Raw genomic sequence first — 12,750 nt, forward strand, 5'->3', positions numbered from 1 at the left:
TTCTAACAATTTTTGCCCGATGCAACTGCTTTGAGGTTTTCCTTCTGTTAGGCCTTTCAAACCTTTTAGCGCTGAATGACCTCATAGGTCCCAGTGCTTGGCCTTTGGCCTAAATTCTATATTATATGGTTAAAAATGTAATAGGGACAAATAGTTTGGAGGAGGAACACATAGTTAAGTGTAATTCTCACAAGATGTGAACACTACTACAGTATAGAGAACTGATGATTATAGCTTTGAAATTATTTCTAGCAGTTTTTTTTTCCCATAAGCAATTTCCAAACATAAATTGATCACATGAATACCACAAGTGATTTAGGTTTGGGAAATCAGAAGTTTATAGTTTTTTTTTTTTTTTACCAGTTTTGTCATTTTTCCTCACCTGGCCACTTGAAACTCGCAGAAGCTAGGTAGCTTTATACAATTTAAAGATGATTCAGGCCTTTCAATTTGCTTATTCATTTTTAATAATGATAATAATAATAATGATAATCATCATCATCATCATCATCATCATAATAGCCACAATTTCTCTGAAGTGGTGTATTGTAAATTTCCTTCATCCATCAGATTAGATAAAGGTCTAGAGTGTTCAGAGCTGATAAGATTCTTAAATGATGTTATGACGCACGCGAGAGAGAGAGAGAGAGAGAGAGAGTCCGTTAAAACAATTTCCTTAGCATTCCTGAATCTCTGTGATCTATTATGTATTGAAAAATAACATGATTCATATTTAACAAAACAGTATTCAAGCCTGTATTATATCTAGTGGTGGCAAATAAAATAAAACTAACTTAGATTTTAAGTAATTACGATAAATTATCCTTTAAAATAATAATATTCCACGTAGGATAGACATTGGATATTTTTATCGACACCAAAAAGATGCTCTGAAGTAAAGGAATAATAGATTTTGAAATTTCAAATGTAATAGAGACAGACTAATGTAATTATAAAGAGAAATAAGTTGCAACAAATTCATGTAGAACAGCTCCCAAATTCATGAAGCATATAATAAGCGTTTGGATAGGCAAAAATAACAGCTTAGAGAGGAGATAAATGGAGAAATATATATAATAACGAGAGAAATATAAAAAAAAGAACCTGAATTTGATTTCGGATGAGTGAAAATTTGGAGTTTTCTGTCAAAATATCTAAAAAAATCAAAATACAGAGGAAATAACATAATGAATAATTGAAAAAGAAGTAATAATTATATGGAGAAGAAAGAAAACCAGGAATAAAGATGACATATAAGAAAAATAAAATCGATAGAACTTGCGACTTCCATATCGAGTGTGTGAAAATTTGGAGTTTTGATGACGAAAAAAAACGGAAAAAATAGAAAAATAAGCTAGAAATTAAACTACAAACCTTTGAAAAATAAATAAGGACTATATAGATAAGAGAGAGAATGTGAACAATAGATGAAATATAACAAAAAAACCAGAAAACAGCCAGAAGGAGAGCCGTCCCAGAGGCCAAGCCACCGGGAGACAACCCAAAACCCAAACAAGTGGGGAAACGGAAACGTATTTGTTTGTTTACGTTGTGTGATACCCTTGTCTACAGTGAGCCAGGACCCACAGGAAACAAATACAGATCTTCTGATAATGGCACTAACGTCTAACAGCGTCTAATAACGTCTAAAAATTGCGGCTTCGTAGATATATAAACGTAGGTGTAGACTTCATAGGAGGGGGCCTCGCGCCCCTGGATGTCGGTATCTTGCCTTATCTCGGGAGGTTCCCCAGGGCACGGCTTTGGGGTCAGGTCCGTTTTGGGCAAGGGCGTTTGACCTCACGTGTTCTATTTTAGGGGAAAATTCCGGCAAATATTCGGATTCGGGTCGTAAAGTTCTTCGTATGTAATCCTAGGCCAGACTAGGGTCTGAGGGTAGCCTATACTAGTTTTAATTGCGTCTTAGGGGTAAGGTGTGTTTTGGGCAAGGGTATAATTGGCATTATATACCACATTTAAGGCAAAATCCAAACAATTATTGGAGTGCCTACAGTTTAGTTGGCCAACAGTATCGTCTGCTAGGGTAAACAACCGCATGGTCTGGATCAACTCACCGACGATCACAGCATGCCACCCTCCGAAAAAGTACTTATAACGCGTCCTGACACCGGAGATGGGCATCAGTTGCGACTTGTTGTTTGTGAGAGATGGAGCTAAAGACCTCTACTCTCCTTTCGAAGTAAGTATTTTCTCCAAAATCAGAATTGTTCCGATACGTAATACAAACCCTCGGTCCTTTAACAATAGGAAGGTAACTAGCGGCAGCTGGGACGGTCGTAAGCTTCGAACAAGGGGAGAACGGTAGTTAACTGCTTGTCCGATCGTGCGCGGGGCGCCCGGCCGCAGCCCGAAAAAAACAAAAAAGGGTTTGGTGGAAAAGAACCACTTTTGCTTTCGGCCGCGGGTGTGAAGGACGTGTTCGTCATCGCTCTCTGCCCGCTTCATCGTCGTATGCTTTGTTTATATTGTGTTTTCTACTAATGGTTTGGTTTGACTTGAAAATGAAACTGTAAGTACACTGTTTTCATTTTCATTACTTAATTATGAATCAACATGGAGCTATCGCCGTAGAGACGGCGATTTCCGCTCTTTTCATGAATTGAACCCTTGAATTATGTCTCGGTGCCGAGGGCGGGCGCACTCGCGCCGAGTCATGTATTTTGGGCGAAAGTGTGTAATTGAAAGATGTAAGTACTCTTTTTCATTATATTTTTGCCCTGTGCGTTCGTTGCCGAGAGCTTGATTGCGCTCGGCAAGAGCCTCTTATTTTGTATGAATAGAATGCAATGAAAGTGGATTCGCAATGCAGTTTTCTTTTCATTTTCATTTATTAATTGCATCAAATTTAATTTGTTCCGATACGTAATACAAACCCTCGGTCCTTTAACAATAGGAAGGTAACTAGCGGCAGCTGGGACGGTCGTAAGCTTCGAACAAGGGGAGAACGGTAGTTAACTGCTTGTCCGATCGTGCGCGCCCGCGCGCGCCCGAGAGGTGAAGAACCACTTTTGCTTTCGGCCGCGGGTGTGAAGGACGTGTTCGTCATCGCTCTCTGCCCGCTTCATCGTCGTATGCTTTGTTTATATTGTGTTTTCTACTAATGGTTTGGTTTGACTTGAAAATGAAACTGTAAGTACACTGTTTTCATTTTCATTACTTAATTATGAATCAACATGGAGCTATCGCCGTAGAGACGGCGATTTCCGCTCTTTTCATGAATTGAACCCTTGAATTATGTCTCGGTGCCGAGGGCGGGCGCACTCGCGCCGAGTCATGTATTTTGGGCGAAAGTGTGTAATTGAAAGATGTAAGTACTCTTTGTTCCGATACGTAATAGCAAAACCCTCGGTCCTTTAACAATAGGAAGGTAACTAGCGGCAGCTGGGACGGTCGTAAGCTTCGAACAAGGGGAGAACGGTAGTTAACTGCTTGTCCGGTCGTGCGCGCGCCGCGCGCCCGGGCGGTGAAGAATCACTTTTGCTTTCGGCCGTGGTGTGACAGGACGTGTTCGTCATCGCTCTGCCCGCTATTTTCGTCGTGTGCTTTGGATGTTACAATTTCTTCTGACTGGTTTGTGTGTGGTCTTGAATGAAATTGTAAGTACTTTGTTTTCATTTTTCATTGAGTGAAGATTAATTAATCATGGATCAAGAAGAGCTTTCGCCGCGCCCACCAACTGCCCGTAGAGTGTGTCCCGGGTTGGAGGGGCGTAAATGCGGCGGATTCCGCTCTTACCCAGATATTGATCCTCATGAGTTATGTTTTCGGTGTCGGGGGCGAGAATGCTCCCGAACCGAACCATGTGATGTATGTGTAAATTGGTCCGAGGCGCAGTGGGTGCTGTACGAGGGTAGGAAGAGGCGTAGGTTGACCAAGGAGTCGTCGGAAAGCTCTCCAGCGACTCCTTTGGTTACGGATACCTCGTCATCCTTCCTGCCCCCAGCTCAGCCCCCACGATTTGCGCCTTCCCCTGCGGGGGGGGTTTCGGAGTCCTTCTCCTCACTCGATCCGTCGAGTGTGGAGGAGGGTGCCCGATACCCCGGATGTGCAATTGTATTCGGGGTCTTCCGTCCGCTCTGGGTGGGGTTCGTCCTCCCCCAGGCGTGAGGGTGCCCCTCTAACTGACCCGACTGTTCCTCCCTCAGGTGTGCCTTCTGTGAGTGACGACCTTGGACAGGTGTGGGCGTCGTTGGGACTGCAGGGCGCCCCCAGTATCCAGGGCTTGATTCAACGGCTAGCGGGGTCGGCAGTGGTAACTCATGGTGTGGTTACAACTACGACCAATACGGTGTCAACACCAGCGTACGCCGCCCCTCCTCATGTGGTGTATACGCAACACATTGCGTCAGTGACTCCAACGGCGTCAATTCAAATGCCGATCGCTGCCGTGCCTAAGAGGGGCGTGGCCGCCGCCACCTGGGTTTTATGTGCTGCCGACGCCCGACTTTCGCTGCCCAAAAGTTGTTCGCCCCTGGATCTACCGCCCGTCCCAATGATGAGTTTGGCTGAGATGGAGAGGTCTGTGACGCCGGATTATGCTGCCGTACCTGCCGTACCTGCAGCGAGTGTTGCTGGCCCAGCCCCTCGCGCCGCTCCTACGAAGCGCGCGGTGCGGGACTCTAATGTTGATGTTGCTGCTGGTGCTGGTCCTGCTGGTGCTGGTCCTATTGGTGCTGGTCCTGCTGCTGCTGGTCCTGCTGCTGCTGGTCCTGCTGGTGCTGGTCCTGATGGTGCTGGTCCTGCTGCTGATGTTCCTGCCGCTCCTGCCGTGCCTGCCCCTGCCCACGTCGCGTCTCGTCATGGAGGTGCTGCACCGGTCTCAGGTCTTTCCGGACAGGATCAGTCGGGGCGTGTTGCTTCGGCAATTGGCCCGACTTTTCCGTGGATGGAAGACCTGACGTCCGTCCTGAGAGAGCTGACGAAGAAGAGGAAGAAGAAGAGAAGATGTCGTCGTCGTCTTCATCGTCTTCTTCGTCGTCTGTTGCCGCCTCTTCCCCTTCGACTTCTAAGGCTTCCAAGCCGAAGAAGAAGAAGGCTGCCTCCTCCCCCCTAAGAAGGCTTCCTACGGGACGTTCGAAGGGGCCCGTCTCGCTCTGGCGTGACGGGGGGTGCTTCTGCTGGTCCTCCTGTTCCCTCGGGAACGGGGCCCGTCTCCTCTTCTGAGAAGAAGAAGAAGACGGGGACCAAGGATGTGCTGGCTACTGCTGGTACATCCGCGCCTGGTCTTAGTAGCACTGCTGCTAAGTCAGGTACCGGCTCGACTTCTCGTTCGCGAGAAGGTCCGAGTGTACGGTCTCCTTCGGGCGACCGTGCAGCCAACGTCAAGACGCCTGAGCTTGCTCACCGTCACGACAGAGGCACGGAGCAGAAGACTGTCGAGAGTCGCGCAAGTGACGCTCGCCAGGCCAGCGGCCGCTCTCGTATCGACCAGCCGGTACCTCGGGTTGTTGAACGTGACGGTCTCTGACCGGCCACGGGTTGAGGCTGAGAAGAGGTCCCCTCGACCAACGCACCAGCTTCGGCTGGTACCAGCGGTTTGACGTGCCGTGAGGACGCTCACCCGGTCTCACCGCGAAAGCGAGCTCTGCAGATCGCCTGACCGCCGCTCCCACAGGGACCGGACGGAGACGGTGGCCAGCAGCAGCTCGTCTGACGCACGAGATCGGGGTCGACGTGCTCAGGTCGAGCCGCTCGCCACAGGTGAGCGGCACGACCAGGCCTGCAGTACGATCCCCACCGCGGGTTGGTGATCGGCTGCAGCCCCCCACGTACGCTGGTCCTGCCAGCGAACGGGGGGGGAGCGTCAGGTCTGTCTCTCCTATACCTTCAACTTCCTCGGGCTACACCGGGAAGAGCGAGGTACCCAGGAGTGATCGTGAGAGGTGCGCCGCTCACGATCCCGCACGAACCAGGCATGGTTGTAGGACCAGCCAGGTCGTACGCGCAAGTGGTTGGAGGCGACCGTCAGGGGTCTGTTGCTGTTCCTCCTTCTGAAGGAGGAGGGTCTCGAGAGCTGCTCCTGTTGGAGGGACTGGACGGTCCTACTCCTCAGGACGCTGTAACTCCTGAGATCCAGAGGAACTTTGCCCAGGTTATTGCGCTGATTCGTCAGCACAACGACCTGGGGGAAGGATCGCCGCTACCACCATCTGAGCCCACGTCCCGGCTCGAGTCATTTTGGGGCCCGAAGAGGGAACCCAAATTGACGGTGGGACTGCCGCGATCGGAGCTTGCAGACTCAGTCCTTGACCAGGTGGAGTATTTCGTCTCAGGACGGAGGACTCACTTAAGTCAGGACGGTCTTCCAAGCTACTTCTCCTCCTCTGCAGCAACAGCGGAAGTTCTACGTGCCATCAGTAGATCCAATACCGCCCAAACAGGTTAACCCGGAGCTAGCTAGGCTAACTCCAGGTGTGTCCCTGCAGCAGCTCCTGTCAGAGAACCTATGGTTCTCGCAGCAGGAGGCACTGGGCCTGGAAGCTACCGCTATGGCAGCTTTCCAGGCAGTCTCTTGGTTGGATCTGTGGTCCCTCACAGTATCCAAGGTCGCGGCCGACGCCGGGGGCGCTGCCCTCGAAGACGACCCCGACTTCAGGAGACTGTGCCAGTCTGGAGGTAGGGCCATCTCCTACCTCGCCCATCAGACGGCAAACCTGTGGGCCAACTTGGTTCTCCGTCGTAGGGACGCTGTCCTTACACGAGTAGCCAAGGGGGCCGGGCGTGAAGCGGTAAATGGACTACGTAACGGACCAATGAAGAGTTCCTCCGCTCTCTTTCCCGGAGAGATGGTGGACGCTGCGGTGGAAAGACGGCGCACTGATGACAGTGACCGTCTGGTTCACCAGGCAGTTACGAAGGTTTCTGGGCAACCTCGTACATCTGCGGCTAAGCCTAAGAGTTTAGCTAGCGCTTCCTCGGCTGCTAAGACGGCTGCTCCATCGAAGCCCCGAGGAAAGACTCTTCCTGCTTCAACTTCTAGTAAAGGAGGCCGTAACCAGCCCTCCTTTCCCCGAGGAGGTGCTGGGAAGAAGTCGAAGCGAGGTGGGAAACGCTAGGGACGGCGTTCCCCCTCACCAGCTGCCGGAAGTGGGGGGGTGCCTGGCGAGCCATTGGGCAACTTGGCAGCGCTACGGTGCCGAGACCTGGATAGTAGACGTCCTTCGGGAGGGATATCTACTACCCTTCGAATCTCGGCCACCCCTCACCTCCAACCCGGTCCATCTGCAGACATATGTTCTGGGATCCTCAAAGGACGACGCTCTTCGGCAGGAGATCAAGACCATGCTGACCAAACGAGCTGTAGAAGTCGTAGTGGATCGGTCACCGGGCTTTTACAGCCGCCTTTTCTTAGTGGAAAAGGCATCGGGGGGCTGGCGCCCGGTGATAGATCTCTCTCCCCTGAACCGATTTGTTCGCCAGACTCGGTTCAAGATGGAGACAGCACGTTTCCGTGCTGGACTCCATCAGGGAGAACGACTTCATGCTTTCAGTGGACCTGAAGGATGCGTATTTCCAATACCCATCCATCAGTCCTCCAGAAAGTACCTCCGCTTCATCTTCGACGGGACGGTGTACCAATTCAGGGCACTCTGCTTCGGTCTCTCAACCGCCCCACAGGTGTTCACGAGAGTGTTCACGCTGGTGTCTGCTTGGGCCCATTCGCACGGGATACGTCTTCTGAGGTATCTCGACGATTGGCTGGTCCTGGCGAGCTCCCGCTCGCAGTTGCTGCAGGACAGGGATCGACTTCTAAAGTTTTGTCGCGATCTGGGGATCGTGATAAACTACGAGAAGTCCGATCTCGAACCCAAGCAGAAGATGAAGTACCTGGGTATGCTGATCGATACGGTAGCAGCTCAAGTCCGCCCCGCAGACTTGAGGATCAGCAAATTCAGGGAGGCAGCCGGCCGGTTCCTGTCTCGGCAGGAAACAGGCAGCTCAGCAATGGCAAGTCGTGATCGGCCACCTGTCGTCACTCGAGAAGTTAGTTCCTCCACGGACGTTCACCTGCGGTCTCTCCAGTGGAGACTAAGGGAGAGTTGGTCACAGGTAAAGGATCCACCTTACTTCCCCGTGTCCATCACGGAGAGGTGAGGCAGGACCTAGCCTGGTGGCTCGACGACAGGAACCTCTTAAGAGGAGTGCCCCTACGCACTCCCCCCCCGGAGATGCTGCTGTTCTCAGACGCATCGGAACCGAGGGATGGGGCGCACACCTGGAGGAGTTGCTGGCTGCAGGTGTGTGGGACCATCACGACAAGCACCTTCACATCAATGTCCTGGAACTCAAGGCGGGCGTTTTACGCTCTCCAGAGTTCCAAGACCGCTTGATGGGACACTCAGTGGTGTTGATGTGCGACAACACCACGGTAGTGGCATACGTCAACAAGCAGGGGGGCCTAGTGTCTCTCCCGCTACACCAGTTGACGGTGCAGGTGCACGAGTGGGCCACGGCTCATTCGATAGAGCTGTCAGCACGCTACATTCCAGGCAAGAGGAATGTAGTAGCGGACAAGCTCAGCCGTCGGGATCAGGTAATAGGGACCGAGTGGTCCCTACACCCAGAAGTGGCGGAAAGGCTCTTCAACCTGTGGGGGCGTCCAGTCATAGACCTGTTCGCCACCCGGCACAACAAAAAACTTCAAGTTTTTTGCTCAGCCGTGCCGGACCCATGGGCAGCTGCAGAGGACGCTCTTCAACACCCTGGGACAACCTCTTCGTCTACGCCTTTCCTCCCTTTTGTCTGATTCGGAAAGTGATCAGCCGAGCGCTGGTCACTCCCAATCTCAGGATGATCCTGGTGGCTCCCAAACGACCTCAAGCCGTTTGGTATCCGGACCTGCTGGCTCTTCTTGCAGAAGAACCGAGAGAGATGCCCCACTGGCACAACCTTCTAGCCCAGCCACACGTAGAGCGGTACACCGAGCAGTCCAGTCCCTACAACTTCACGGCTGGCTGTTATCCACCATCTCTTGCGAACGAGAGGCTTTTCTCGCAGCGCAGCAACAGAGATGGCTGGACACGTCAGACAGTCCTCTGCAGCTGTGTACCAGGGGTAAGTGGGGCCGTTTTCTGTGGTTGGTGTCGTAGACGGGGTCTATCTCCTCTCAGAGCCACTCTTCAGCAGGTAGCGGATTTCCTCGTATTTCTTCGCCGAGAGAAGCTCCTCTCAGTACCCACAGTTAAAGGATATAGAGCTGCACTGGCACTCGTCCCTAAAACTGAGGGGACTGGACATCTCGAACTCGTTCGAGATCTCCTTGCTAATGAGGAGCTTCGAAAGGTCTTGCCCACCCAGGGAGCTCAGGCATGAGTGGGATGTGACTCTCGTCCTTAGGAGTTTGACTCGAAGACCATTCGAGCCACTCCGAGAGTCGTCAGACAGGGATCTGACCCTCAAGACCCTCTTCTTGCTGGCCCTGGCATCGGCGAAGAGAGTAGGGGAACTTCATGGTCTGTCCTTCAATGTTAAAACATTCCAGGGGCTGGGGATCTGTGACGCTCGATTTCGTCCCGAATTTCGTAGCTAAGACTCAGAATCCGTCGATCCCTGACGACAGGTTCGAGTCTTTCACAATCCCTCCCTAATGGATTTCACCGACAACGATACGGATGAGATGCGGCTTTGTCCTGTGAGGGCGCTACGGCGCTATCTGAAGAAAACTCGACACCTCAGGCCTGAGTGTTCGAGCCTCTTCGTTAGCACTGTGGGTTACCAAGAAAGAAGTATCCAAGAACACGCTTTCTTTCTGGCTGCGTGAGGTGATCAGGAGAGCGTACGAGGCTGATGGTAGTGACGACATCCGTACGCTCCGACCGAGAGCCCACGAAGTCAGAGGTATTGGACCCTCTTTGGCGTTCCGCAAGAACTTCTCCGTGGCGCAGGTCCCTGAAGGCAGGTGTCTGGGCACCAGACTACCTTCACGTCCTTCTACCTTCGGGATATTGCCCACAAGTCCTTGGATACTTTTTCCTTGGGACCTGTGGTGGCTGCTCAACACGTTGTGTAAGCTTACCCAGACGACCCGCAGGCAGAACAGCATCGATTCCTGGTGTGACTGTAGGAATGAATGGTTGAATGAGAGTGCGACTGGCTTCTCTTCTCCATCTTTCTCTCTCTCTACCTGTGGGCAGAGGGTCACGGTCGTCACCATGCTGGAAAGGAATCCGATGCAGGTAAGCTACTCAACCGAGCCCCAATCTATCCCTTTAGTTAGGGATAGAAGCAAATATCCTCCACTCCCTCCAACAAGGGGGAAGGAGTGGATGCCTACTTGAGACAAACCCATAACTTTATGTTGGCTCCTGTACAGGAACAAGTTCTTGCAATGTCTGGTACGAAGAGATACGCTTGCCTCTCTCTTAGTACTTGGCTCAGAGGTCTGACCATTGATCCTGCGGTGCACACCCCGATCAATCGGACCAGAGGTTTGGATCCCTCCCTTGCTCTTACGACCAGGGAGGCATTCCAAGGTTGGACGAACACCAGGTCTGTTCACCAAAAAGACTCAGATTCCACCCACCAAGAAGTTGAGTCTTCCTATTGTTAAAGGACCGAGGGTTTGTATTACGTATCGGAAACAAATGACATTTGTCGAGAATTGCATTTGTTCCGATACGTAATACAAACCCTCGGTCCTTTAACAATAGGAAGGTAACTAGCGGCAGCTGGGCGGTCGTAAGCTTTCGCAACAAGGGGAAACGGTAGTTACTGGCTTGTCCCGATCGTGGCGCGCGCCCTCCCCGGCGCCCGCCCGAGAGGTGAAGATCACTTTGCTTTCGGCCTTTTTTTGCGGGTGTGAAGGACTGTTTCGTCATCGCTCTCTGCCCGCTTCATCGTCGTATGCTTTGTTTATATTGTGTTTTCTACTAATGGTTGGTTTGACTTGAAAATGAAACTGTAAGTACACTGTTTTCATTTTCATTACTTAATTATGAATCAACATGGAGCTATCGCCGTAGAGACGGCGATTTCCGCTCTTTTCATGAATTGAACCCTTGAATTATGTCTCGGTGCCGAGGGCGGGCGCACTCGCGCCGAGTCATGTATTTTGGCGAAAGTGTGTAATTTGAAAGATGTAAGTACTCTTTTTCATTATATTTTTGCCCTGTGCGTTCGTTGCCGAGAGCTTGATTGCGCTCGGCAAGAGCCTCTTATTTTGTATGAATAGAATGCAATGAAAGTGGATTCGCAATGCAGTTTTCTTTTCATTTTCATTTATTAATTGCATCAAATTTTAATTTTGGATCAATTTCCGCTCTTACCCGGGAATTAATCCTTACGATTTATTGCTGTGAAAGTGAAAATAGCAAGTGCAGTATTGTTCATTTTCATTTATATTTATGATAGCATCATATTATTATGGATCAAGTTTCCGCTCTTACCGGGAATTGATTTTCCCTCTTTAAGTTCTATGAAGTGAATCGCAAGTGCAGTATTCTGTTTCATTTTCATATTACTTTTCACTGCTGTGCGGGGGTAGGGGAAGCGAAGGTCTGCCAGGAAGTCGTCGGAAAGCTCTCCCGCGACTCCCTTGGTATCCGATTCTTCGTCTTCTTCCTGCCCCCCCGCTCAGCTTCCTCGTATTTTGTTTTTGGGGTCTTCCTTCCGTTCGGGGTGGGGCATGTCTCCCCCCCCGTGCGTGAGGAACCCCTCTTACTAATCTGTCTGTGCTACCGCAGGTGCTACAGCCGTGGGAGACGACCTTGGACAGGTATGGACCACTGCGGCTGCAGGGCGTGCCTAGCATCCACGATCTGCTGCAGAGTCTAGCGAGGTCTGGGGCGGTGACCTTGGAGTGGTCTCCACTACAACCTTCACGGCCGCTTATGCTGCTTCCCCCCGCTGGTCTACACTCCCCATGCTGTGTCGGTGACGCCGTCTGCCGCTTCTAGGGCCGGTCGCCGCCCTACCGAGGAGGTATGCCGCCGCCGCCTGTGTTTTCTTCGTGTTGCCTGCCCCAGACTTCCGCCGTGCCAGCAGCTCGCCGCTGGACCGGCCGCCAGTACCACGCGGCTGCCGATGATTCTACGAGGCGATGGCTGGGCCTGCCGTACCTGTCGCTGATGTGGTTCCCGCTACTGGCTTGGCTGTCCCTTCTGCGTTTACCGCTGCCGCAGTTCCTGCCGCTCCTGAGCTGGTTGCTGTTCCTGTCGCTCCTGGTTCCTGCGCCTGTCCATGCTGGTCTGCCCCCATGGTGTGTTCCCCAGTCCCAGGTCCTTCCGGACAGGTGCAGTCGGGCCGTGTTGCGTCGGCATAGGCCCGACTCCGGCCTGGATGGAGGACCTGACGACTGTCCTGCGTGAGCTGACGAAGAAGAGGAAGGTGTCATCTTCGTCTTCGTCTGTTGCTGCCTCTTCCCCTTCGACTTCTAAGGCCCATAAGCCGAAGAAGAAGAAGGCTGCCTCCCCCCCCTAAGAAGTCTCCTTCGGGAACTTCTAAGGCCCGTCCCCCACCTCGGTGGGACGGGGGTCCTTCTGCTGGGTCCTCCTGCTCCTTCGGGAGCGGGGCCCGTCTCCCCTTCCGTAAGAAGAGATAGACGGGGACCAGAGGAGTATCGGTTAGCTCTGGTACTTTCCTCGCCTGGTGCTAGCGGCGATGCCGCTACGCCAGGTTCCGGCTCGGTCTCTCGTTCGCGGGAGATCCCGCAGAGAGTAACGCCTCTCTTCCTCGGTGACGGCCTCTTCCCTCGATGTCGCTCCTTTTCCCCCTTGGGAAGACCGTGCAGCC

The 12,750-nt window shown here is 52.0% G+C and overlaps 1 protein-coding gene across 1 annotated transcript in view; it reads left to right on the plus strand.

The window, feature by feature from the left end:
* Positions 1-1,507: 1,507 nt before the first annotated feature.
* The window catches only part of LOC135205057 (zinc finger protein 318-like), a gene marked incomplete in the record, with an annotated part of 177,548 nt that continues 166,305 nt past the window's right edge, over positions 1,508-12,750 (plus strand). The window contains 1 exon segment of the mRNA XM_064235327.1: positions 1,508-1,677.

This window comes from Macrobrachium nipponense, chromosome 48, assembly GCF_015104395.2.
Source record: "Macrobrachium nipponense isolate FS-2020 chromosome 48, ASM1510439v2, whole genome shotgun sequence".
Taxonomy (NCBI): Eukaryota; Metazoa; Arthropoda; class Malacostraca; order Decapoda; family Palaemonidae; genus Macrobrachium; species Macrobrachium nipponense.